Source organism: Bubalus kerabau, chromosome 18 (assembly GCF_029407905.1).
Source record: "Bubalus kerabau isolate K-KA32 ecotype Philippines breed swamp buffalo chromosome 18, PCC_UOA_SB_1v2, whole genome shotgun sequence".
Taxonomy (NCBI): Eukaryota; Metazoa; Chordata; class Mammalia; order Artiodactyla; family Bovidae; genus Bubalus; species Bubalus kerabau.
In genome coordinates, this window is record NC_073641.1 from 5874848 (window position 1) to 5888127 (window position 13280).

General features: G+C 39.3%; 1 protein-coding gene across 1 annotated transcript in view; it reads right to left on the minus strand.

Annotated features, from left to right (window-relative positions):
- The window catches only part of UBTD2 (ubiquitin domain containing 2), a 64667-nt gene that overhangs the window by 3048 nt on the left and 48339 nt on the right, over nucleotides 1-13280 (minus strand). The gene's annotated exons all lie outside the window — the stretch shown is intronic.

The window sequence follows — 13280 nt, forward strand, 5'->3', positions numbered from 1 at the left end:
GGCTGAACAGCCGCGCAAGCCAACCTCACGACAGACGCACAGCCTGCCAGGCACTGTGGTCTTCCCAGATCTGAATACTCACTTCTGCATCACAGCGGAAAGCTGAGTCTTTCCCCACCTGCCCTTCGGCCCAGAAAGTCAAGGGTTCAGTTTTCAGATTCAAATGGGTAAGAATAAAAGCTCCATGGAAGAGGTACAGCTGGATGGCATATCTTCTTGCTCCAGCTCAGGAAGCCTCACATCTATAATGCTGGAAATAAACTATCCAGACTTTACTGCTGAGAAGCTCCTATATTCCGATATTTTGGGGAAAGGTAACTTCAATTTATCTAACATGAAATTTTCTGGTTTACTCTGTCCTTCACTCCTGCCAGTCGAATTATATTGCAAACTGAATTATAAATATGTTCCATTTTTAAACTAAAAAATAAATATGCCAAAAATTCAGGCCATGAAGTCAAATATTATTTAATTATATTTTTAGACTAGTTTTATGGATTACCCTCTACCCACATTAAATATCTGAGTCCATAAAGTATCAAAAAATTAATCAATATAGACCAGAGCTGAATACTACCCCAGAGTTACCTATACAGAGCAGAATGACTCCTCTGTAGGCTCAAACTGTTTTGAACAATACATTCCCAAATCTGCCACCATTTTACGGCCCTGTGTCTTTTTATTAAAGACAAAACTAATGGTGGGCTCTGTCACTCGGCAAACACCTAGAAGTGTCAGGGTGTGTCACTGGCACTGAGCACAGAGGGTTACAAGAAAGCCAAGGCTGCCCTGATCCCCAGGAGTTTATAGTCAAGGGAAGCAGACACAGTGTAACCACCCAGGATTTAAATACAAATTGATACACTGAGAACCAGACAGAGGAGCCAAGGTATCACACAACAGTGATGGGACTAGAGCTGGTAGAGCCAAGACAGAAAAAACTCTATAAAAATAATGTGTTCTAAGCATGACACAGGGAGCTTCTCTGGTGGCTCAGGCAGTAAAGAATCTGCCAACAATCCAAGAGACCTGGGCTCAATCCCTGGGTCGGGAAGATCCCCTGGAGAAGGGAATGGCTACCCACTCCAGTATTCCTGCCTGGAGAATCCCATGGACAGAGGAGCCTGGGAAGCTACATACAGTCCACGGGGTCACAAAGAGTCGGACACGATGGCACAGCTAACACTTTACTCCACTACAGGCGTGACACAATACAAATGAAGGGCATCCCAAGAAATATGAATTATACGGAAATAAGAATTAATATAAGTATGGAATAAAAAGTGGCTTTGCTGAGGTGAATACCTCAGAATACAGAATCAACTGTGTGAAATTACTAAAGAGCAACAGTGAAAATCTAATAGAAGGCTTAGGGAGACTTAATACTATAGAACATTTCTAAAGGTGGCTAATACCAGTCCACGAGTCACGCCTACAAATACTGAGTGCCTACTATATGCCAAGCAATATTATGCCAGAGAATAAGACAAAGCCTAAAGATTCTTTTATTATTTGCATGAAACGAGAGTGACTGACTGGAATTAGGGGAACCAGCTAAAATGATTGCCTAACAATGGAAAGAAATGGATCGGAAAGAAATGGATCTGAAAGAATTGGTGGTAATTAGCAGGACCTAATGATAGATTGCATGTGTGCTCAGTCGTGTCTGACTCTCTGCAACCCCATGGATTATAGCCTGCCAGGCTCCTCTGTCCATTGAGATTCTTCAGGCAAGAATCCTGGAGGGGGTTGCCATGCTCTCCTCCAGGGGATCTTCCCAACCCAGAGACTGAACCCAGGTCTCCTGCAATGCAGGTGGATTCTTTTACCATCTAAGCCACCAGGGAAGCCCAATGATAGCTTAGGAAAGGCAAATCACCTAACTAGGAAATGAGAGTGATAAAGAATTCAGGGTTACAAGATTCTTTGCTTAGTCTTAACTGCTGCAGGTATGGGGAGATACTTCAATTGAGTTATCTGAAGGTAACTGAAGAGGCGTATTGAGAAAAAGGTAAAAGCAGTGTGTATAGTAATAATCTTGAATGTATGAGCTTAAACATAAAAGCAAACACTTAAAAAGAGGGCTTACTAGCTCTGTCTGAGCACTTCATATACAATGACATTTAATTCTCACAATGACCCAGTAAAGTAAGTTTATCATACTCATTTTACAAACGGGAAAACTGAAGAAGAGAGAGGTAAGCTTGTCCTGGGTCAGAGAGTAACAGAGTAAAATAATCTGATTCCTGAAGAAGTAAATGCATGGCACACGGATAAGGCTTCAGGGCTTGTGGCAGCTCTACTGGACTCTCAGGTTAATGATGCGGCTGGGGGAGGAAGAAATGCTCTTGGAAAAAGGCAGAGGACAAATACAAGAGGGATGAAAAGCCAAACGTGAATCACAAGGCGCAGTGCAGCCCAAAAATACATTTGCCAGAGCTGTTAGTGACTGAGCAAAGGAGGATACAGAAGAGGAGGCAAAAGGAAGTGCTGACTAAGAAGTTTCAGTGCTCTGAAGCCACCACATGTACTGACAAAACGGACATATTGCTGTCAATGTTTCATCTACAATATTTGAGAGGAGAGTGTAAAAAACAGAGTATGGTGAGAAGATGGATAGTTTCCCTTAAAGAAACCCTGTGTATAAACACAAAAGGGAAGGGACCACTCTAAAAGTAGGTAATTAGGATTTTTTTTTAACCTTTCCAAAAATCACTCCTAGCTGGGTTTGCATTTGCAATTTACAAAAGGTTTTTAATTATCACCCACTGACCACTGAGGGTGCAGTTCATCTAACAATTCTCCACTCGTTCTAAAGATGTGCTAGCCAGGGTTGCTTAGATTGCTCACCGAACGTTCTTTGTGGAAGTACACCCGTCTTTTATTCCTCCTTCTCCTCACAACATCATTATAGGCCTCAACCGAGTTCTAGCAGAGAGAGACAGATGGCCACAGGGATAAATGCCACCAGGCCACTGCTTCCCCCGGTCAGGAAGCCCCGAAAGCGCCCCAGGGCAGGAAGAAAGCTGCCAAGACTACCTTCTGTCCTGATTTCATACATAATTGTTTGAAGTTGTTTTTATTTATCTTCTATCTAGATGATTGGCTCAGATGTTACATTTTCCTTGTTTTCTATGGTTGCTTTTAATTTGGCTGCAAAATATTTCACAAGAAAATTATAAAGAGAGGACTAAATTAAATACCAAATAATAAAAATAGCTTTCTTAAATGTCATAACATCTAACACTTTACTGTTTCTCAAGCAGTCTTTGAGATTAAAAAAGACATCATTGTAAGCATTCAAAGGCCTCACTGGTTTTCCTCTATGTTTAAGACCAACTAGGTCTTCAAACTTTTACCATGTGAGACTTGCAGTGTTACATGATCAAATTTGAAAATCAAAGTTGAAAATCAGTTTTTATGTAAGGAAGCTTTTGAGGATATTACAATTTTTGTCAGTCATGGGTGTTTACATGTCAAAGCTGATCAAACTGTATACTTCAAATATGTGTTCTTCAATATACCTTAATAGTGTTGAAAACATTTATCAATAATATTGAAAACATACTGGCAATCTGATAGAAGAAATCTCCCTCCCAAAATTAATCATGAAAGCTGTGTGCTAGAATTACAAGGCTTGTATCACACTTGGGGTTTCTTCCAAGGATGAGAAAGGATGTCTTTATTTTTGACTTCGCTTTTCAAACTGACCAAGAAAGCATGAACTCTTCAAAAACCATGACTTCCTAAAGCAACAGAAGACCGACACACAAGTGTCCTGGACACAGTTAAAAAGGAAAAGAATCTGAAGTAACAAAGAACGGGAAGGAAAGAATACTGGGTTAGACCCGTGGCTCAGTCTGTCAGAGCAACAGAAGCCTGGAAGAGCAGTGCATCTGACAGGACCAACAGTAGCTTTGGAGCTGCCACACCAGAATTTTAATTTGGATTCTAATCTTAGACAGTCAGTCTGTTTCCTCTACAGTATCTACCTCACAAAGTTGTTTTAAGGATTAAATAATAAAACACACGCAAAACTGACTAGTACATATAATGAATTCATAGAAACACTCAATAATATCTGAATGAAGGGTAATTTTGATGGCCCTTTTGACATTGTGGTGTTACAGAGGACCTTGTGAAGCCTAAAGAGGGGGCGGGGGAGCTCACCAATAGCAGTATCACAAAGGACGAAACAATTTCATCATGTTTGAGTCCACTGCTTTAGGCTTCACAAGGTCCTCTGTAACACCACAATGTCAAAAGGGCCATCAAAATTACCCTTCATCCAGATATTATGAGCAGTCTTTCAAAACTAACAGATTACAGGCTCCCTCATGCAAACTCTTTAGTGGGAATTAAATTAAGCTTATGTCTGGTAATCGGGCTCTAGGAGAAGCAGGTTCTGGTATCTTATCCCACCAAATTAGCTATTAAGACCGGGATTCAGAAGCACCAAGACTATCTCTTCTAGCAAGCGTAAGTGAAAAGTGACTTAGTCTGGATGCATTACCAAAGTCGTATGAAGGTTAGACCATGACTAAGAGCTTGTGGAACATTTGGCCACATTTCTAAGAAGACACTGATCTTTTAAATCCAGATCCTTAAAAGGACAGAGGAATAGATCAGCAGCACTTGTATCTGGTTTATTTAGCTGACCCGGCTTTACAGAAGTAGAAGTTGAGACAGCAAAAGAGACACTGATGTATAGAACAGTCTTATGGACTCAGAGAGAGAGGGAGAGGGTGGGAAGATTTGGGAGAATGGCATTGAAACATGTAAAATATCATGTAGGAAACGAGTTGCCAGTCCAGGTTTGATGCACGATACTGGATGCTTGGGGCTGGTGCACTGGGACGACCCAGAGGGATGGAATGGGGAGGGAGGAGGGAGGAGGGTTCAGGATGGGGAACACATGTATACCTGTGGCGGATTCATTTTGATATTTGGCAAAACTAATACAATTATGTAAAGTTTAAAAATAAAATAAAATTAAAAACAAACAAACAAAAAAAAAAACAAAAATAAAAATGCAAATTGCATTTTGGAAAAAAAAAGAAGTAGAAGTTGAGGTAATATATGTCTTGAGACCACATCAGAAATCCTTCTTTCCCTCCATTCTCACCACCCAGAATGGAAGAAAGGAGTTCTTCAGAGACAAGCCTACTGAGTCAGGGACAAACTCCCACCTCAGCTATTTTAGGGACTTTGTTGCTTTATTTGAAGAAAAAAAGGGTGACAGCAGCTGAGGAGCAGATAAAGCTACATTGTGTAATTCCAAATCGTTTTTGTCTTTTTGAAGATAAAGAGAAGAAAAGGATACATTTAATTTATGATAAATCAGCCATCAGATCCTTTATTAAGACCCTGTTTCATTTCCAGATACAAGTCTGGTAAAAATTCCCTCTCTCTCCTGTATGTACAGGAGGTTCATGCTTCTGTTCTTAAACTTTTATCTTCATGAATTAAGTTTATTAAATGACAAATTCTTATAGGGACCTTTAAAGGACTCAGAATTCATGACTTGCTTCTTAATGGGCCTCTAATACACTAATGCATTTCCTGCCTGTCCATGTCTTAGAGAATTCACTCGTTTCTCTTTACTAGTAATAGAACTATATAATTTTAAAGTACTCTGTATAGTGTGGGAGGGACTTAAAATGGTAGATATGGAATTAACACTGGAGATTACTTGTGCAGTAACTTCATAGAAAACACAGATGAAATGACTTGATCTTGTAATTTAACTGCTTTAGTTAGTCAGATCTAGGACTGGAGTTTAAAACCCAATTTCATGACTTCTACCTCGGAAAAATGACATAACCTCCCTGTGCTTCAGTTTTCTCAGCTGTTTAAAATAGGGACTGTTGAAGGTGATTATTACAGGATGAAAATTAAATAATATCAATTCAAGACATGAATTGGTAGTATTTTATTATTTCTGATTCTCAGTCCACGATTTTTTTTCATGTTGGTTCCCTAAATACAGAAATGCTCCATTAATGATACTTATAAACTCATTGGTTTTTAAAAATTTAAACTACATTATATGTAATTTAATTTATTCACATTTGATATATTTTGCAGTAAGAAAGACCAGGAAAAAGAAAAAAAAAAAAAAAACTGGACAATTCCTTTTCCACCTGTATTTTAAAGGTGATTAAAAAAGAGGTATGTTTTAAAGAATACCATTTTCTACTTTTCATATCCTGAAGCATGAAAAAGGACAAAAGAAATTGGCCTTCAAATGTTCATCTGAAGAACTGGTAATGTTTAGTGACGAGAAAGAAGTAAGAATAAAGTTGGGGTTAAGTCTTTAAGTATGAGAAAAGTGTTTGGGGAGTGGTGAACAGCTCCTCCTCCTACAGAAGGATGGTTAAGAAGGGAGCTTTTTTGGCAAAACTAATACAGTTATGTAAAGTTTAAAAATAAAATAAAATTAAAAAAAAAAAAGAGGAAAAAAAAATAAAATTGACCAATGTCAAAAAAAAAAAAAAAAAAAAAAGAAGGGAGCTTTTACATGTGAATTACAGGGAGTTGGAAAACATACTAATTGTAGATGCCAAAGAAAAAAAAAAACCTTTCTAGAAGTCAGGGAACCTTCCATGGAAGGCAGGGAAAGGAAGCAGGCAATTTTAAAAATCCCTGTAAATCTTCTAAACAGTAATTTAAGAAAGAGCATTAAATCCTCCTCGTTACAAGATAAACATATATTGTTTCTGAACAAGCCTTCACTGAAAATATCTGAATAACCCACTATGAACCAGACTCTGTGAAAAATGAAAATAAAACCACCACTCTTTTTTTCACCCTGTTTATGCTAATTTGGGCAAGCCACTTAATCTATAATCTGGTTTCACAGGCAAAATACTGTTTGGGGGAATTTTAGGTAGTGAAAAAACAGTACTCAACTAGAAAAAGAAAATAAGCTCTAAGAAATTTAAGACCATGAGTAAAAAATGCTGTGTCAATAATGAAAAATAAAGCTCTTCTAGAATGGGGAGGCTGTGGAAAAGAAGCACCAGACATTAGAATCATCCAGGGAGCTTTTTCCACAACAGTAAACTATTACACATGTTCATACCATCCTCTACCTGAGTCATAATTTCCACAGTGAAAACATACCTTCATATATAAAATCCCCAGTAGTTTTAGGATACCAACTTCCCTCTTCACAATCGCTACTGCTTTTTGAGAAAAACAAACTAAAGACTTCTCACTGACAATAACAGAGGAAGATAATTTAAAAGCATAGACTTATTTTATGCTTGCACAAGGCAGGAATATAATGAATATGACCTGCTGACTGGAATTAAGATAAAACAAATGTAGTTATGAAGGGAACCACTGTTAGAAAAAGAAACGAAAGAGAAAATACAGGAAAAAGGTTTTTTGTTGTTTCCTTGAAACACAAAAATAAAGGCCATGGAAAAACACATAATTTTTATGCACACAACACTGACACTAAACACAACAAACCAAAACAGCACAACCCTTGCTTACTTACAAACACATTTACAAAGACATTTCCATATGGCTTTTAAACTTTAAAGAACTTTTTATATTTATACTGGGAAGATAATATGAGTACAGGTGCGATAACAAAAAGATTATGGGAAGAGAAGAGAGGATGAGATGAAAACAAAAAAGGAGATGCTTTAGAAAGGAGCATATATCCTAGGATGTCTTCAGGCTGTCAGTCTATGGTCAGTTCAGTAAGCGTGTGAGCAACACTGACAGCTGCAGACGAAGGGCACAGGCACACGTCAGGTGTGCGCCGCCGCCACGCTAACCACGTCCTCACTCTCGCTGTCCGAGTAATGAATCTATTGCTGCCGCTGCTACTGAATCAAGTCCACCTCAAAATTCCATCAGGCATATGCCCAAGAGAAGGGTATTCTAAAAAACCAAAGAAAGATGTCACCAGTAAATATTACATCCAGAAAATGACTGAAATCTATAATTTAAGATTTTGGTGCAAGGAATTTACTTGTTAATGTCAGAGTTTAAGAAATACAATCATCCGCACTACTATTTATTGTGTTTTGGACCAGGTAAGCAACTTACATGTGTTATCATTGCATTTAATCAATACAACCACACTCCAAGGCAGGCACTTATATCCATATTTTATAGATGAGAGGACTGAAGCTTACAGAAGTGATTTGCCCAAAGGCACATAGCTATAAGTAATACAGTAAAGACAAGAAATAAGGCTAGGTCGCATACCAAAGCCTGAGCTAAACAAGAGCTAAAGCCGATGCAATATTTTAAACTCAAAATATAAAGTACTGAATACTTTAAGACTTTATGGTTTAACATAACAAAATGTGTCAAAGATAAAATATCAATTACATAATTACATCTAAAAGATGGAAGGGATTTCACCAATACCACTGAGGAGGTCTAGGTAAAAACATGTTACAACATCCTCTGGATCATGGAAAAAGCAAGAGAGTTCCAAAAAAACATCTATTTCTGCTTTATTGACTATGCCAAAGCCTTTGACTGTGTGGATCACAATAAACTGTGGGAAATTCTGAAAGAGATGGGAATACCAGACCACCTGATCTGCCTCTTGAGAAATCTGTATGCAGGTCAGGAAGCAAGAGTTAGAACTGGACATGGAACAACAGACTGGTTCCAAATAGGAAAAGGAGTACGTCAAGGCTGTATACTGTCACCCTGCTTAACTTATATGCAGAGTACATCATGAGAAATGCTGGACTGGAAGAAACACAAGCTGGAATCAAGATTGCTGGGAGAAATATCAATAACCTCAGATATGCAGATGACACCACCCTTATGGCAGAAAGTGAAGAGGAACTAAAAAGCCTCTTGATGAAAGTGGAGGAGGAGAATGAAAAAGTTGGTTTAAAGCTCAACATTCAGAAAACGAAGATCATGGCATCCGGTCCCATCACTTCCTGGGAAATAGATGGGGAAACAGTGGAAACAGTGTCAGACTTTACTTTTCTGGGCTCCAAAATCACTGCAGATGGTGATTGCAGCCATGAAATTCAAAGACGCTTACTCCTTGGAAGGAAAGTTATGTCCAACCTAGATAGCATATTCAAAAGCAGAGATATTACTTTGCCAAAAAAGGTCCGTCTAGTCAAGGCTATGGTTTTTCCTGTGGTCATGTATGGATGTGAGAGTTGGACTATGAAGAAGGCTGAGCGCCAAAGAATTGATGCTTTTGAACTGTGGTACTGGAGAAGACTCTTGAGAGTCCCTTGGACTGCAAGGAGATCCAACCAGTCCATCCTAAAGGAGATCAGTCCTGGGTGTTTATTGGAAAGACTGATGCTGAAGCTGAAACTCCAGTCCTTTGGCCACCTCATGTGAAGAGCTGACTCACTGGAAAAGACTCTGATGCTGGGAGGGATTGAGGGCAGGAGGAGAAGGGGATGACAGAGGATGAGATGGCTGGATGGCATCACTGACTTGATGGATGTGAGTCTGAGTGAACAGTCTGAGTTTGTGATGGACAGGGAGGCCTGGTGTGCTGCGATTCACGGGGTCGCAAAGAGTCGGACACGACTGAGCAACTGAACTGAACTGAACTGAAGGTTTTAGAAAAGGCAGAGGAACAAGAGATCAAATTGCCAACATCCGCTGGATCATCAAAAAAGCAAGAGAGTTCCAGAAAAACATCTATTTCTGCTTTATTGACTATGCCAAAGCCTTTGACTGTGTGGATCACAATAAACTCTGGAAAATTCTGAAAGAGATGGGAATACCAGACCACCTGATCTGCCTCTTGAGAGACCTGTATGCAGGTCAGGAAGCAACATTTAGAACTGGACATGCAACAACAGACTGGTTCCAAATAGCAAAAGGAGTACGTCAAGGCTGTATATTGTCACCCTACTTATTTAACTTATATGCAGAGTACATCATGAGAAACGCTGGGCTGGAGGAAGCACAAGCTGGAATCAAGATTGCCAGGAGAAATATCAATAACTTCAGATATGCAGATGACACCACCCTTATGGCAGAAAGTGAAGAGGAACTAAAGAGCTTCTTGATGAAAGTAACAGAGGAGAGTGAAAAAGTTGGTTTAAAGCTCAACATTCAGAAAAATGAAGACCATGGCCTCTGGTCCCATCACTTCATGGGAAATAGATGGGGAAACAGTGGAAACAGTGTCAGACTTTATTTTTCTGGGCTCCAAAATCACTGCAGATGGTGATTGCAGCCATGAAATTCAAAGACGCTTACTCCTTGGAAGGAAAGTTATGACCAACCTAGACAGCATATTAAAAAGCAGAGACATTACTTTGCCAACAAAGGTCTGTCTAGTCAAGGCTATGGTTTTTCCTGTGGTCATGTATGGATGTGAGATTTGGACTAAAAAGAAAGCTGAGTGCCGAAGAATTGATGCTTTTGAACTGTGGTGTTGGAGAAGACTCTTGAGAGTCCCTTGGACTGCAAGGAGATCCAACCAGTCCATCCTAAAGGAGATCAGTCCTGGGTGTTCACTGGAAGGACTGATGTTGAAGCTGAAACTCCAATACTTTGGCCACCTTATGCGAAGAGCTGACTCATTGGAAAAGACCCTGATGCTGGGAGGGATTGAGGGCAGGAGGAGAAGGGGACGACAGAGGATGAGATGGTTGGATGGCATCACTGACTCAATGGACATGGGTTTGAGTGGACTCCGGGAGTTTGTGATGGACAGGGAGGCCTGGCGTGCTGCGATTCATGGGGTCTCAAAGAGTCAGACACAACTGAGCGACTGAACTGAACTGAAGTAGCTAAGCTATAAACTGATGGTGAGTTAGAGTATATGACAAAACATAATTTAAAAGTCCATTCAACAAACATTATTGGTAAGTTTCAGATATGAACAAGGGAAATCAATCAAGGGTACCAATGATAATACACAGGAAGTTATTATAGAACTTTCAAACAGAAAGCTTAAGAAAGTCTATTTGATTCTTTCATGCTAAAGTGGAAAATATTCCTTAACATAGAGGGGAAGAATAGAAGCTCATTTAATATTCTCAAATTTACCAGAATAATTCTCCTTAATCTGTCAGTTGCGGGAGCTGCCAGGATCATGTCTCTTCAGTTCAGGCAGATAAAAGCAGAAGTGGGAGACTTGAGTTTTTAGAGATTGAGCCCATGTGTAGGCCCCACTTTAAATGAAACAGAACTATGATACCTCCATGAACTTGTAAACAAGGCCATAATTTATTGAATGAAATCAGATTTTCCCATAGGTAACTATGGTAAGTACAAAGTACGGAAGTTAAAGTTCTAAGGTTCTGGGTCTTGAGCTTCTAAATTAAGACAATCACAGATAAACAACACCCCCAACTCCACTTGTAAGCCTTAGAAATACAAATATATTCTGCTTTAAATAGAAGATAAAGGGCTTCCCTGATAGCTCAGTTGGTAAAGAATCTGCCTGTAATGAAAGAGACCACGGTTTGATTCCTGGGTTGGGAGGATCCGCTGGAGAAGGGATAGGCTACCCACTCCAGTATTCTTGGGGTCCCTTGTGGCTCAGCTGGTAAAGAATCCGCCTGCAATGTGGGAGATATGGGTTCAATCCCTGGGTTGGGAAGAGCCCCTGCAGAAGGGAAAGGCTACCTACTCCAGAATTCTGGCCTGGAGAATTCCATGAACTATATATATAGTCCATGGGGCCACAAAGAGTCGGATACGACTGAGCAACTTTCACTCACTCACTCACAAGCATTAAAAAGAGGATGATAAAATCAATTATAAAGGAAAGCCCTTCCCTTTATATTATATAAAGATAGTATCTGAAGACAAATTATAGAACTAAAAAAAGTAATGGAGCAAAATGATGTGTACTTCAGTCATGTAAGAGGTAAAGAATTCAGAGATTATCCATGAAAACAGCAACTTAAGAGTCATATTAAAATAGCATTCTATTATAAATTTTTCAAAAATAGAAGGGATCATTTTTATACCTGTGTAGAAAAAGTGATCTATATATAGTGGGTGCCAATGTTACTAACCCAAGACAATCCTAATTAGCTTTCATTAATAAAAGAATAAGATAGCTATGGAATATATATAAGGGGATCCAACCAGTCCATTCTGAAGGAGATCAACCCTGGGATTTCTTTGGAAGGAATGATGCTAAAGCTGAAATTCCAGTACTTTGGCCACCTCATGCGAAGAGTTGACTCATTGGAAAAGACTCTGATGCTGGGAGGGATTGGGGGCAGGAGGAGAAGGGGACGACAGAGGATGAGATGGCTGGATGGCATCACTGACTCAATGGACGTGAGTCTGAGTGAACTCCGGGAGTTGGTGATGGACAGGGAGGCCTGGCATGCTGCGATTCATGGGGTTGCAAAGAGTCGGACACGACTGAGCGACTGATCTGATCTGATCTATTTTTAAAAAGTTTCTTAGATATACAATTAATTCAAAAAAATTAATGGAGATTTGGAAAACTGGGAAGGTTACTAAGTTGAACATCCTTTATTTGAAAAGGAATCAAAGGACATAAAGCAGATAATTAAACAGTGGACAGCACTGCTCCTTTCAAAATGTAGACAAATAAAGGAAGATACTGATCCATAGCTGTGTTTCTCTTCAGATTATATGAATCTTTTCCCTTTTACTAAAGATTCCTGGGGAGGTGAGGGAGGGGAGAAAAAATAGGAGGATACTGAAAAAGAAACAACCAATAAAAGTATAACCAAAAAAAGGAATAGAAAAGGAATATATAGGAGCAAGAGAGACAACTTAGAAAAATATTAACTTGAAAAAGTGACGAGAAAAATTTATAAATACAGTAAACAGAACAAGATTATAATATAAAATTAACATCTGAATCTTAGTATAGCATGAAATTTGTTTCTAATCCAGGAGACTAAATATGAGGATATGCATGTGTCCAGGATATATGTGCCCCTGGAAACATTCAAAGCTTATGGTGGTTCTTAGAGTCACATTCCTAAGCAAAGGAGAGAGGTTTCTAATAATGCTCAGGGATACAATCATAGAATTGTCCTTAAAAATACATGAGACTCACTTCCAAGTTTAGGTTTGCTCATTACGCTGAAAACAGGCCTCGATGAAGAAGGATAACGACTAAAGGTGAGTTCACTGACTCTCTATGGCTTCTGAGATGTAATCTGAGATTACTTCTCTAGTGCAAGCAGGAAATCAGTGAAGTAGAACCTCCAGAAGACTGGGGCAGGGGGAAGCCTTGATGGAGAGCTCGATTATATGGAAGTTAGAAAATACAGGTTTAGGGACTTCCCTGGCGGTCCAGTGGCTAAGACTCC